Source organism: Oncorhynchus gorbuscha, linkage group LG16 (genome assembly GCF_021184085.1).
Source record: "Oncorhynchus gorbuscha isolate QuinsamMale2020 ecotype Even-year linkage group LG16, OgorEven_v1.0, whole genome shotgun sequence".
NCBI lineage: Eukaryota > Metazoa > Chordata > Actinopteri > Salmoniformes > Salmonidae > Oncorhynchus > Oncorhynchus gorbuscha.
This window is the reverse complement of record NC_060188.1, coordinates 14,928,038-14,943,058: the sequence shown is the minus strand read 5'-3', so window position 1 is coordinate 14,943,058 and position 15,021 is coordinate 14,928,038. Positions and strand designations below refer to the sequence as shown.

The window sequence follows — 15,021 nt, the reverse complement described above, 5'->3', positions numbered from 1 at the left end:
AACAGCATACACAAGCCCTGCAGTGACTTTAGAAGTGGTCTGGGACAAAGAGATGGAGACATTAAGTGTAGTCAGGGTGAAAAACAGCATACACAAGCCCTGCAGTGACTTTAGAAGTGGTCTGGGACAAAGAGATAGTCTGGGAAAGGACCCTTATTGGTGATGTTGTTGACACCTGCCCAGACAAAAGGTTGCTACTCAAACAACTGGTAAAGAATAAAAAGGGGTCGTTGAGTTGAGGAAACACACTGCGGTCATTGGTTTAAACTTCTCCAAGCATTTAATAACATATAATTTTCCGGGTCACCTCAATGTCAGTCAACAACAGATACTTTGAAGCGTGAAGTACATTTAGCGTGGGCCATTGGAGACTGGCATGTCACTTCCCGCCAGTGTATACCAGTTAGACTGACAAATAGCTGAGGTAACTGTGGGAGCTAAAAGCTCAGTAACCATTTAATCTAGACCATGTTCTACTGGGAGATTAATACGAGGATCTTGTCTCTCCTTGCATAAATTCATCATTATTTCAGTAAAATATGACTCACAACATTGCTCCATAGACCACTATCCTCTTCATTCCGCTGAGCCACTGACAACAGGTCAAAGATTCATGTGATCAGAAATTTGTTTACATATCCCTTTAAAAAAATACATTTTCAAAATGAAAAGCCCTCCGATATAAATCACGGCTGGGTTAAATAACATGTCAAGTTGATTTCTGGAAAACAAGCAAGAGAAGCAAATCATTTTATCATATCCATAAGGGTCGTACGGCGGACATTCAATCACGTACGCATTTAACAATTGGTTAACAAATTGTATTGGCAAAGAAGCGGCGACTGCACGGCAAATTCCACCTGTCCTGATGGATGTCCTCTTTACGGCCTGGGAAAGCAGGCCGAAGGGCCGTGGAGAGATGACTAGACGTCAGCCAGCCAAGCACTCAAACATGATGCATGGCCAGCCATGTGTCACCGTTTGGCAAAGATGAGAGGAAAATATGCACCTCCCAGATTCCTGGGCACAGATCACAGACAAACACGCTCTCATGTTAATCCACTGACCACAGGGAGGCCGAAGGGGCTTTAGTTTGGGTACGGGGTGATATGATTCCCTTTAATCATTGCTGCACCTGAAGTTCTGTTTGGCCTTTTTGATCAAATGAAGCCAAACGATCAGATTGCCAAACGTGTTCACTACTCCAAAGATTATCTACAGTCAGGTCCAAAATGACTGGCACCCTTGATAAAGATGAGCAAAAAATACAAATGCTGAGCTATATTGTATGCTAAAATAATTGGCTAATTATATTATTTCATACTAATAAAATTGCTCAGAGAAAGAGATTTTGTAATATGTTTTTCTCTTAAAAAGATAGGGGTAGAGAGATTTGTCACCCCTGTTTTTAATAACTTTTAATTCCTCACCTTGCGAGGATATAATGGCACTGAGCCTTTTCTAAAATGTTTTATGAGATTGGATAACACAATGAGAGGGATCTTAGACCATTTCTCTCTATAGAATCTTTCCAGATCCTTGATATCCTTCATCTGATCTTATGTTATTATTTTTAATGAACAAAATACCAAAGCAGAAACACTACAACACAAAACAAAACATACACCACCATCACACATAACAACATGCCCACACTCACCCACAATCACACACAACAACATGCCCACACTCACCCACAATCACACACAACAACATGCCCACACTCACCCACTATCACACACAACAACATGCCCACACTCAGCCACAATCACACACGACAACATGCCCACACTCACCCACAATCACACACAACAACATGCCCACACTCACCCACAATCACACAACGACATGCCCACACTCACCCACAAACACACACAACAACATGCCCACACTCACCCACAATCACACAACATGCCCACACTCACCCACAATCACACAACATGCCCACAATCACCCACAATCACACAACATGCCCACACTAACCCACAATCACACAACAACATACCCACACTCACCCACAATCACACACAACAACATGCCCACACTCACCCACAATCACACAACAACATGCCCACACTCACCCACAATCACACACAACAACATGCCCACACTCACCCACAATCACACAACAACATGCCCACACTCACCCACAATCACACAACATGCCCACACTCACCCACAATCACACAACATGCCCACACTCACCCACAATCACACAACAACATGCCCACACTCACCCACAATCACGCAACAACATGCCCACACTCACCCACAATCACACAACAACATGCCCACACTCACCCACAATCACACACAGCAACATGCCCACACTCACCCACTATCACACACAACAACATGTCTACACTCACCCACAATCACACAACAACATGTCTACACTCACCCACAATCACACAACAACATGTCTACACTCACCCACAATCACACACAGCAACATGCCCACACTCGCACACAATCACACACAACAACATGCCCACACTTGCCCACAATAGCACACAAAAACACAGAAAATAGCCCTCTGCCTCCCAAAACAATGCTGTGTCCCTGCGCCAGTCGGAACCAGGAAACCCCAACCAGGACCACAGCATTGTGATTGTTGCATCTCCAACAGGAATGTGACATTTCGCATCCTGGCAGGAGTGTAATAAGTCCTTATGAATTATATAACAGTGGTAGGTTGTAGGAGCAGGTATGAACATTTTCATGTATCTGTGACCAACAGTTCTCCTCAATTTCTTTCAGTATTTTTCTATGCTTGATGCCTTTGGTTCATCCAGACTTTGTTGAAGTGATTGAATAAGATTTCTGAATTGTAAGAACTATAAGAAATCGGCCACATGCTCCAAATTCCTGATGCCAGTTAAGAACCAGGACTTAAATGTGTCATTAAATGTTGGAGGCGAGGTTACCCCAAATAGGGGTGCTTGGCAGTATTGCTTCTTTCCACCTAAATCTTCCCAAATACGAATGAGAATCATTGGATTGCCCGTTTTTTTCTTCAATACCTTGGGCCTGAACAAGTGAATATATTTTAGATCATAGGGTATAACATCTATGTCTTCCACACTCCTCCATGGACAAGGATTGTCTGCTGTACATTGTTTAAGTGAACGCAGTTGTGCAGCCCAGTAATACATCTTAATATGATGCAGTCCAAGACCTCCAGCTTCATAGTGTTAAACAGTCTATTTGACTCTTGAGGTCTTTCCTGTCCAAATAAAGTTGGAGAGCAGGCCATTTATTTTATTTAAAAAGTTGGATGGAATTGAAACTGACAAGGCCTGGAATAAGTATATCAGCATTGGTAATATATTCATTTTGATTATGTTGATCCTACATAACATAGAAATAGGGAGAGATCTCCATCTCTGAACATCAGATTCAGGCCTATCTATTAAAGGACAGTCATTCATTGTATATGCCTCCTCCAGATTGCATGGTATCAGTACACCCAGATATTGCATATGTGTCTCTTTCCATTTCCACTTAAATGTACTTCCTGAGATTGAAAAGTCATAATTAGAAAGTATAAGTAAGGATAAGCAACATAGGCTTTAGTAATTTGGGAAGAAAGTGTCTGTAACTTTCCACTGGGAGTACATCATTACCAGGAGATTTCCTGTTTTGTACATCATTGATGGCCTCCAACAGTTTACCTGGGGTAATGTTTCTATCATATACATTTTCTCTGCTTCACTTATAGTTGCTAAAATGGCCTCATTAAGGAAATAGTTTATATCATCCTTTGAATGTTTTCAGATTGATACAGTTTGTGATGAAAGGTTTTAAAGACTCAGTTATTTCAGAAGTATCCATTGTTATGCTACCATCTGGGGTTCGAATGCTATGGATGATATGTTCCTCTTCCTTCCTTTACCAAGCAAACATTTTCCCTGCACTTTCACCTTGCTCAACATATTGGTGCTTGGATTTCATGGCAGCAATCTCTGCATACCGGGTGTTTATTGTGCCATATTCAAGCTTCAAAGTGTTCAACTGTTGAAGGATGTCAACCTTTCGATCTAAACCGTGTGGATTTTCTGTTCTAGTATTTCTAACCACAGGTTTTCAATAGGGTTCAAGTCTGGAGATTAAGATGGCCATTGCAAAATGTGGATTTTCTGGTCAATTAACATTTTATTTGTGGATATTGATAGTTGGGCTTATTGACTTGCTGGAAGATCCACTTGCGGCCAAGTTTCAGCCTCCTAGCAGAGGCAAACAGGTTTATGGCTAAACTGTCCTGGTATTGGGCAAAGTACCACAGGACCAGAGGAAGCAGAATAGCCCCATAACATCAGAAATACTACACCATATCTTAGAGGAGGTATGGAGTTATTTTTTCTTATGCAACTTTCTTTGACACCAAACCTGCCGCTAGTGTACGTGGCCAAAGAGCTCTATTTTCATGTCATCCAATGAATGTAAATGCCTGGAGTTTGCTAAACGGCATTGGCACTTGAATTGGAACTGGTGCTATGATCAGACGACATAAAAATAAGGCTCTTTGGGCGCGAACTCCAGTGGTGGTTTTGGCATGGAAATAAGAATGCATGAGCAGAAAAGAACCCCATACCTACCATCTTTCTACAGGTCCTGGGGCCCTTGTTAAGGTCAACAGCATCATGAACTTCACCCAGTACCAGGACATTTTTGCAAAAAACGTGGTTGCCTCTGCTAGGAGGCGGAAACTTGGGACGTAAAGTAGATCTTCCAGCAAGACAATAACCCCAAGCACACATCAAAATCCACAAATGGTTAATTGACTACAAAAAACAACATTTTGCAATGGCCATCTCAGTCTCCGGACTTGAACCCCATTGAAAACCTGTGGTTTGAATTGAAGAAGGCAGTCCATAAGCTCAGACAAAGGATATCAAGGGTCTGAAATAATTATGTATGGAGGAATGGTCTAAGATCCCTCCTAATGTGTTCCCCAATGTCATAAAACATTTTATAAAAAGGCCCAGTGCCGTTATTCTCGTAAGGTGAAGTATTGAAAGGTATTTAAAACAGGGGTGCCAATCATTTTGACCCCTATCTTCTTTAGAAATAAATATTACTTGTTAAACAAAATCTGTTTCTCTGAGCAATTATATAAGTATAAAATAATACTTTCCCAGTTGTTTTAGCATACAATATAGCTCAGTATTTGTTACATTTATTTTTTGGTCTTTTTTCCTGACTGTACATGAACTTTTGAGAGAAAAAAAAAACATGTAACAGTTTTATGGGTGAGAGAGGAGCCTTATTTGTGAATGTTCTGTTCTGTGTGGATCCATAGTGTGTCAAAGTCATGCATTGTGACCTTCCTCCAGAGGCCTGTGAAACACATCCTGTATCAATTAGAACACTGGGGAGTCTGACTAGATGTGGAGAGGAGACCTAGAGAACACACAGCTCCACCGAGTTGACGATCCACAACAACGTCTGGAGCAACAACACAACACGGACCAACTGACTGACTGGCTAGGTAGCTGGCTGGGGCCCCAAGGTGGACAAGGATTATTTTTCATTATTCCACATTTATATATATATTATTGGGCTCTCCATTCATTTTTTAAAGCACCTGAAGGAAAACCAGATCAAGCAAACTGCATAAATACTGTCAGACGGAATAGATGATGACAGCGGGTCAAGTTGCGAGTGAGTCACGTCTCTCGGCTCCTGGAAGAAAGTGATTACCGTAACACGTCGCTGACAATCTCGCCCAAGATAATCCTATTTCTCACATGGAGCTCAAATTCTATTATGTCACTATGTTTTTCGCATATTGTATCAAAAACTGGATAAAGATATGCACACTATCAGGGAAATTAAGAACAAGAGGAAAAAACGTAGCCCCGGGGTTGGCATTGAGGCATGTCGTTTTGTTGAGCTCTCTGGTTTCTGAGCAAAGATGGTTTCTCTGGCGGTTGAGTAGAAAGAGACAGAGACAGAGAGAGAGAGAGAGAGAGAGAGAGAGAGGGAGGGAGGGAGGGAGAACGTGTGGCGTAAAGGCGTGCTCTCCACCCAGATGAACAGATGGCACCGCCTAAGTGCAGAGATTCATTTTATATCTCCATCCCATGTTGCCGCGTGGCAGACGTGGGCTTTCTCTTTTTTCAGATGTTATTTTACAGGATGATGGATACACACGATGCTTAAGCTAATGAGGAGTGGGTGTTTCTTTGTCTTTATTTTCTCCTCTCTCTCTCTCCCGCTCACTCTGCCTCCCTCTCCCGCTGTCACATCACCTTCCCTTGCAAAGCTCATGCTAGCCATTCTCCCTCAAACCCACACCTGGAGCTCAAACCTATAAAGACTTTTGGATATGCCCCACAATCTGATTAGTCAGTGTTTACAGCTGGTGTTAAGACCTGGGTGGATTCCTGAACACACAGTTGACTGGATGAAGTGAAGCACAGTGAAGATGATGCTCAAGTAAACACAGCATGTAAGACTTGAACACACTCTCAACAGTCCCTCTGTTACATCCCTTCAAAAGCTACATAAAACCTTGACGTTCACCAGGAGAGATGGAAATGAGTGCTATGAACAGATGAACAGGAAGAATCTGAATTGGGAGAGAAGCCAAGAAGGCCCAGTAGCCAATGAGGATGCTCCCACACACCAGGCAGGTAAACTTGCCGGGTCGTTAATGGCTGTTGTTTACTGAAGCCTCCCAATAGAGGAGACTAGCTGACCCATGTCTGCAGCCAGTGAGTGATACAAATGGCAAACATCTCCTGGAGTCATTATTTATGCAGGAATGCCCTTGGGAGTCTTTGCACTTGTTTACACAGTCACGGCACAGTCCATTCATGACGGCTCCGAGTAAATGAGCCGCTATCCACCAATTTGTCCTGGATGACGAGGCTGTGAGACCCCGCTGCCCAACGCTACTGGGGGAAGGGGGGGGGGGGGGCACGGAACACAACCCCTCTGTACTGTAAACAACCAACCTGAAACCAGGGACACAAAGACCCAAGGGTATGGGAAAGTTCTGTGGTGCTGACGGGAGCAGATCACACAGTGTTTCTAGGATACTTGGATAAAGGGCGAAATCTCTGCCTTTGCTTAGTATTTGAAAATGTGCATGCATTAGATATGTCAATGCAAATGATACACAGAGAGAGGAATGATGGAGGGCATTCAATTTGGCACCTAAAGAATTGAAAGCAAACGACTCCTCCGTACAGTTCTCAGGTTCTCCTACAAAGCGGTCAGAAAGAAGAGAAGCGTCAGACATGGCTGAGAGGGAGGAGAAATGGGCTAATTTAACATGCTTCCCCCTAAACCACTCCAAACCTCCAGAGTTTCATTGCTGGGAGGCAACATTATCCCCTGCAACATTGTGTCTGTCTCTTGGCTGGGATTCAAATGGGTACCCCCTACACTCCCTACACAATACGGTGCCCACTGAGCCATATAATCCTCTCAGGCCTCCTCTTCAGGAGAGGCACATTCAAAAAAACTCCTCTTCCCCATCTTTGTCATGGTGTTTATTTTGAATAAGAGCAATCAGTACCACCATGTACACCACAACACACCGGTGAGCCATAGAGAAGGTGACACAGAACAGGACTTAAACAAAGAGACTTTTGATTTGCTGCTGAGAGATTTGAGGCTATTTTTCCATTCCTCCCCGCAACTCCCTGGAGTGGCCATATTTCTGCTTATGTTCAAATGTGAATCAGTCACATGGGCTGTTGGATTCCTGCTGAATCATCCTACGCTCCATCACCGAGCCAGACCTGCGCTTTCCAAAGTAACTACTCTCTATGCAAGAACAAAACAAACACAAACCCATGCCACGTCTCCTTCTGACACCACTTCCCTTGAAAAGGAAAATGATGACTAGCTTTGAGGTGAGTGTGAAAAGATTCAACACATTTCCACCCAACTGCAGAAACGGACTAATTTGAATGAGATCTATTGTATACTGCAGTTCAGTGATAGATTTGAGTTAAATCAAACATGCGTTCGTAATTCATAGTGAAGTAAACAAGTAACTGTGCTATTTGATGCTGAGAGTGAGACGGTCATTGAGTACACAGGACACAGGGAAAGACTTCCTGATAATATTGTCTTTTGGTAGTGTATACAATTTACTTCTTTCTTATCATTTTTTAAATTTTTGATATTTTATTAACAATACGTAACATTCATATACAAACGACAACATCATACAAACATCAACTACATTACACCTGCCCAGACCCACTAGCCCCCCCCCCCCCATGTCCGGCGCCCACATCACTTTCTGCCACATGAAGGTTTACATCTGAGAGAACTTTATTCATATGAGGATAAGGAACCAGTATCCTACATGTTGGTGAAATGAGCCTCGTTCTGTAGTATATGTAACAGCTATCTAGACAGGGTGTTAAATGTTCACATCTGTAACAGTCTTACCTGTCTCAGAGGTCAGTAGATCACTGTTCGCTGGTCTTGGGGCTAATAGTCATTGACTAGTGCCGTGTAAGTCTTCAGTGGTGCTGCAAGCCTAAGCCAGTCTCAGCATCACTCTGTGTGAAGCAGCGTCTGCGAGACAAAGGACAGCAACATCTGCTATGAAACACTACAGTATGTACTGTATCAAACATCCCATTTATTTAGCACATCTGTGTGGAACCATTCTGACACTGTGGCTCCTCCTCACACAGGGCTACAGTAGTTTCCCTGATACCACTTCATGTGGTAATGTTGCTTCGCCAGGGGAGGTATGGCTAATGCTGCCTTAGCTTGAGGCTGTATTATAAGTGGCACACTCAGCATAATATACAGTAGTGTTACTGAGTGAGAGGAGCTATTTTAAGCATCCACTTGTGTTGGCAAATATTAGTGGAATGAAACTAGTTTTGTCTATTAAACTGATATTCATAGGCTAGCCCTGTATTAGCACAGGAGACTAACCATAGAAGCTATATGTCAACAGGGATAACCTTCTGTTTCATTGTTAGGGAAAATGCATTCAGAATGCAATCAAATAACAAGGGAGCACAGGCTGAACATGAAATGCTACATGAAGGAACACAAGCTCCTTCTAGAGGTCACATACACATAACAATGATACACTGCTGACAAGGGGAAAATATGAGGACTTTTGAAGTACTGTGGAAATGTATGAAGAAACGGATGTAAGGGTCATTTTACAGAGCAATACCATTAACACTGCTGCCCTTGTCTGTACTGGAACAGACACACACGAGCACACACACACACACACTCTTTTACTCTCTCTATTACACACACACACACACACACACACACACACACACACACACACACACACACACACACACACACACACACACACACACACACACACACACACACACACACACACACACACACACACACACACACACACACACACACACACACACACACACACACACACAAAACAGCATTTGTCTCTCTTCATTCCTTCTCTTTTCTCCTCTGAGTAAGAGAGGTGGACATTTTAACTGCGTCTGCCAGGAGATGTCTTCCTTTCACCTTGACGGCCATATAATGAACTTTCTCATTTTGAGCTGAGCTGAGCTTACACAGTCAGTCAGCTATTTTCTTTTAGAGAACTTATTTTCTTTCGTCTTCTGTCATATCCCTCTGTGGTTTTGTCAGGGTGATCTCCAGGGTGAACGTTTGCACTTATATTAAAGAGATGGGAGACATTTGTGTTGGGTATTCAAGCATCCACTTCATTTAAGGTCCCAATATGAGTTATAACATAAAGTAGGGAGAGTACTAATACGATTGTCTTTTTTTTTTAATGGGGCCAAATATTAACTAAGTATTTAAGTCTTGGTATTCTATAATAATTTACCAGAAGGAAAAATGGCAAAGAAAATCCATTTGTTTTTGATTCCAATTATGTAACAAGATACTATAACAGTATGGATTTACTTTCTGTATCAATACATACAGTGTACTCTGGAAGGGGACATTTACCGGGCATCATGGACACACGCACGCACACACACATACACACATACACACCATTGCACACATTTGCACACACGGTGGGCTGGCAGGGTGCGTTCATAGACAGCTGGTGAAGACAGGGTGTGCTCTGGCTGCTAGAAGGAGCTGATTCAGGTGACATCTGTGCCTCCTGTTGCAGTGCAATAGTAGAAACACTAAAAGTGAATTACAACATTAATGACAGTGCTCTGCAAGCTGTCGTTCCACATTACACATCCATTATTCCTTGCATGGCTACTCAGAGGAATCGTTAAGGAATAGCCCCCCCAAAAATGCCTCCTCTCTCTCTCTCTCGCCATCAATCTATCTATCATTCATCATTCACATACCTCCCAATTTCCCACTTTTAAAGGCCCTATACAGCCATTTTATATCAATATCAAATTTCTGTGCAACCTTGGTGAAATCTCATATGTGAGTACTGCAGATGATTGGCCAGTAGTACAACAACATGTATGTGATAGTGGAGTGGAATGCTTGTGCCGTTTGCCTGAGGGGACAGGCTGAGAGGAAGACTGGCTGGATGCACACAACCATGATGGCAGGCACCCGGCCGCCTGATAGGCATCACATAGACATCTCCCAGCTGTCACCCTTCACCACACTTTCAATAACTTCAAATCCCCCTAAAACTCATAGAATAGAGGCGCAGTCGATCACTCATAGCTCCCTTCACTCTTCCCTGCTCTACAGGGAAATAACAGCAGAAAGAGAGAAACAGTCAGGATCCCATCCTCTCCTCTCCAACAGAAAAGCACCAGGCACCATCCCTCTAAGGACATGGGGAGAACAAGGCTTTCATCATTTGGGTTAAGAAACAATAACCAAGATTGGTCACACTTTACATTAAGTTGCCCTGATCGCGATGTACAGTAAATACACAGTTATAACTGAAGTAACAACATAGTAGCTCCATAGGTGTTGCTATGTAATTACATAGTAATACGGCTGTATCGCGACCAGTTATAGCCTATTATTAATACAAAGACCACATGGATAATTTGTAAGTCGCTCTGGATAAGAGCGTCTGCTAAATGACTTAAATGTAAATGTAATTGGAGTAATATATGAATATGAATCTATATATGGTTGGTTAGACATCTAGAAGGCTGCTATATATATACTGAACAAAAATATAAACACAACATGCAACAATTTCAAAGACTGAGTTATAGTTCATATAATCTATGGATTTCACATGACTGGGCAGGGGCACAGCCATGGATGGCCCTGGGAGGACATAGGCCCACCCACTTGGGATCCAGGCCCACCCACTGGGGAGCCAGGCCCAGCCAATCAGAATAATATTTTCCCCTACAAAACGGCATTATTACAGATAGAAATACTCCTCAGTTTCCTCAGCTGTCCGGGTGGCTGGTATCAGACGATCCCGCAGGTGAAGAAGCCGGATGTGGAGGTCCTGAGCTGGCACGGTTACATGTGGTCTGCGGTTGTGAGGCCAGTTGAATGTACTGCCAAATTCTCTAAAACGACATTGGAGGCGGCTTATGGAAGAGAAATTAACATTAAATTCTCTGGCAACAGCTCTGGTATACATTCCTGCAGTCAGCATGTCAATTGCACTCCACCTTAAAACTTGAGACATCTGTGGCATTGTGTTGTGTGATAAAAATGCAAATTTTAGAGTGGCCTTTTATTGTCCCCATCACAAGGTGCACCTGTGTCATGATCATGCTGTTTAATCAGCTTCTTGATATGCCACACCTGTCAGGTAGATGGATTATCTTGGCAAAGGAGAAATGCTCATTAACAGGGATATAAACACATTTGTGCACACAATTTGAGAGATATAAGTGTCGTGTCTTTGGCATCATTAAAGTGAAGACTGTTATTTTATCAAATCAATTCTCTATAATTATTATTACGTGATTAAATCATCATCATCATGTAAATGTAATTAACTAGGAAGTTGGGGCACCAAGGAAAATCATCAGCTACAAAGTTATAATTTTCCTAATATAACTCTTCAGATATTTTAATATCTGATCAATTAGTCTAATTAATGAATTATTATTTACCTCATGTTAGTCTCATTCCAAACGTCGTTGTTGTTATCTGCACGAACCCAACTATGAATCATCCATACATCAATTGTCTTAATCAGTTATTTACTAACTAACTAAATAATCACAGAAATGCATAAACACACAAACAGTAGATATGGTTACAAGGAAATGATAGGGGAGGTTCCCTAGTGGGCTAAGCCGATATGACGGCTCGGTGGACAAAGGGAAGTGGGTGTGGACTGAGAAGGGCGGGAAAGACAAAAGAGTCACTACACAGTTGACAATTATATTAATTGAAATGCTAATCCTTTGCACATGAACGCTCACTCATTCGGGAATAATTGCAATCAATATATATTTACACTCAGTGTGTCATCGTGATCTCTGTTGGAATCATCTGTCTTTCTGTTGGAAAGTTCACCCAAGCATCTCTCTGCTTCCCTGGAGTCTTTTGTTGGTTAGAATGGATACTTAAGAGAACCATTCAGAAATGTTCGTATAGAATAAATGTTTTGGTGGTTGCCGGTCTTCACATTACAGGTTGACATAATTTCTAGCTGCAGACTAGTAATTTGAATCTAAGATTTGCTCTTATTTTGTCGGGATCGATAGTCTCAGAGTTGAACCATTTCCCGCCGTGGAGCCAATGTGGTATGGTTAGGAGTTCAACAACCATTACAACCTTACCTTATACTGAGGTTGTTGTGGTCTCTACTCAACCTTCGCTCCCTCAGCTGACCGAGGTATGCGTGGTCTGAAGAGGATTTCTTCAGGTGGGTTTTTATTCGTAACAGTAGAAAAGGGCTGTCCCATGAGCCAGATCATGTCTGTGCAGGGCAGGGTGACGAGTTTGGAGGGTACTATGGTGTTAAATACTGAGCTGTAGTCAATGAACAGCATTCTTACATAAGTATTCCTCTTGTCCAGATGAGATAGGGCAGTGTGCAGTGTGATGGAGTTTGCATCGTCAGTGGATCTATTGGGGTGGTAAGCAAGTTGAAGTGGGTCTGGAGTATCAGGTAGGGTGGAGGTGATATGATCCTTGACTAGACTCTCAAAGCACTTCATGACAGAAGTGAGTGCAACAGGGCAAGTCATTTAGTTAAATTACTTTAGATTTCTTGGGAACAGGAACAATAGTGGCCATCTTGAAGCATGTGGGGACAGCAGACTGGGATTGGGATAGGGATGCCGTCTGGGTCGGCAGCCTTGCGAGGGTTAACACGTTTAACTGTTTTACTCACGTTGGATATGGAGAAGGAGAACCCACAGGTTTTGGTAGCAGACCATGTCAGCGGCACTGTGTTGTCCTCAAAGCGAGCAAAGAAGTCTGGGAGCAAGACGTTGATGTCCAAGACGGGGCTGGTTTTCTTTTTGTAATCTGTGATTGACATACGTCTTGTGTTTGAGCCGTTGAACTGAGACTCTACTTTGTCTCTATACAGACGCTTTGCTTGTTTGATTGCCTTACGGAGGAAATAGCTGCATTGTTTGTATTTGGTCATGTTTCCGGTCACCTTGCCCTGATTAAAAGGGGTGGTTTGCATTTTCAGTTTTGCGCAAATGCTGCCATCAATCCACGGTTTCTGGTTAGGAAAGGTTTTACTAGTCACAGTGGGTAAGACATCTCCGATGCACTTGCTAATAAACTTGCTCACTGAGTCAATACATCAATGTTATCCCAGTCCACGTGATCGAAGCAATCTTGAAGCGTGGAATCCGATTGGTCAGACAAGCGTTGGATAGGCCTGAGCATGGGCGTTTCCTGTCTATAGGCTGGGAGCAACAAAATGGAGTCATGGTCAGATTTGCCGAAGGCGGGGCGGGGGAGGTCTTTGTATGCATCGCGGAAGTTAGAGTAGCAATGACAGGATGTGCCTGGTTGCAATTGTTGTTACCAAGTCCTATTTATCAACCCTATTTATCAACCCTGTTATTCCATATGGATTCAGTGATACCTTGTACACCTTTAACTTAATGCACAATTAATTTAAGACGGTTTGACAGCAGTACCCAACTACTATAAATCTGCTCTCTCGTATAGGATCAATGGTAATCTGTAAACTCTCTGTGTGGTTGATTATTGGGAATAAAGGGCCTGGTGATTAGACAGAGGCGAGCGTCAGGAGCATGGAGATGTGGGATTTGAGGCTGAGCTAACCTACACTTTTCCTTCAGGATACACCGCCGCCGTGTCATTTGGAATTCTGCCATCTAGAATGGAATAACCATTCATTGCCGAGCCGAAGCATCTCTCCTGAGAACACAAACAGATCCTCAACATATTCAAGCGCAGCTTTTTGTCTTGACTGTGATTTCTTCATTCAGGAGAGTGCCACACAAAATGTGTCGTACTTGAAGTGTTTTACAATTACTAGGCGATTATATCAGCCAGCATTAGCATATTAAAAGGAAGCCAGTACTTGAAGACACAGATAATGATGGAGTGTTGAAAATCATTTCCTACTCATTATTAACGGCAGACATTGAATACTGGGAGGAAAAGGGGGCTATAAATACCCATAAACCTTTATTGTGTAAATAATCACAATTAGGCAGAAGTAAGATCAGACTGTCTGTGTTGAAGGAAGCTAATTAAAAACTGGGAGATAGCTGGCGAACAAGGCTTTGTGTGGGAGATTGGAGCTGTGCAACCATCTATAGGAGGAAATTATTGTTAGCATTTTCCTCTCATCCAAACAGAGAAAATAATGTGTTACGCTCTAAAAACGAACCCTGCTATTTTGTTTCAAGTGTGGGGTTTCTCTGTTTGATATCATATTTCATTCAACAAACGTAGACTTGTCGGTGCACTACATTAATGTTGAAAAGGTCTGTGCAGAATAATCATTGCCTTTCAGAATGTAGTCACACCCCTTGACTTTTTCCACATTTAGTTGTGTTAAATTGAGATGTTGTTTCACTAATCTACACATGAAAACCCATAACACAGAACACATATTTGAGTTGCGATCACTCACATATTTCCTACATTTCTCATACAGCT

At 42.5% G+C, this 15,021-nt stretch overlaps 1 protein-coding gene across 5 annotated transcripts in view; it reads right to left on the bottom strand.

Moving 5' to 3' along the window:
- LOC124000085 (RNA binding protein fox-1 homolog 3-like) overlaps window positions 1–15,021 on the bottom strand; it is a 458,756-nt gene that overhangs the window by 370,901 nt on the left and 72,834 nt on the right. For all 5 annotated transcript variants that reach the window (XM_046306204.1, XM_046306199.1, XM_046306207.1 and 2 more), the window contains exon 3: window positions 8,416–8,544. The gene's annotated coding sequence lies outside the window, so the exon portion shown is untranslated. The remainder of the gene's footprint in view (window positions 1–8,415; window positions 8,545–15,021) is intronic.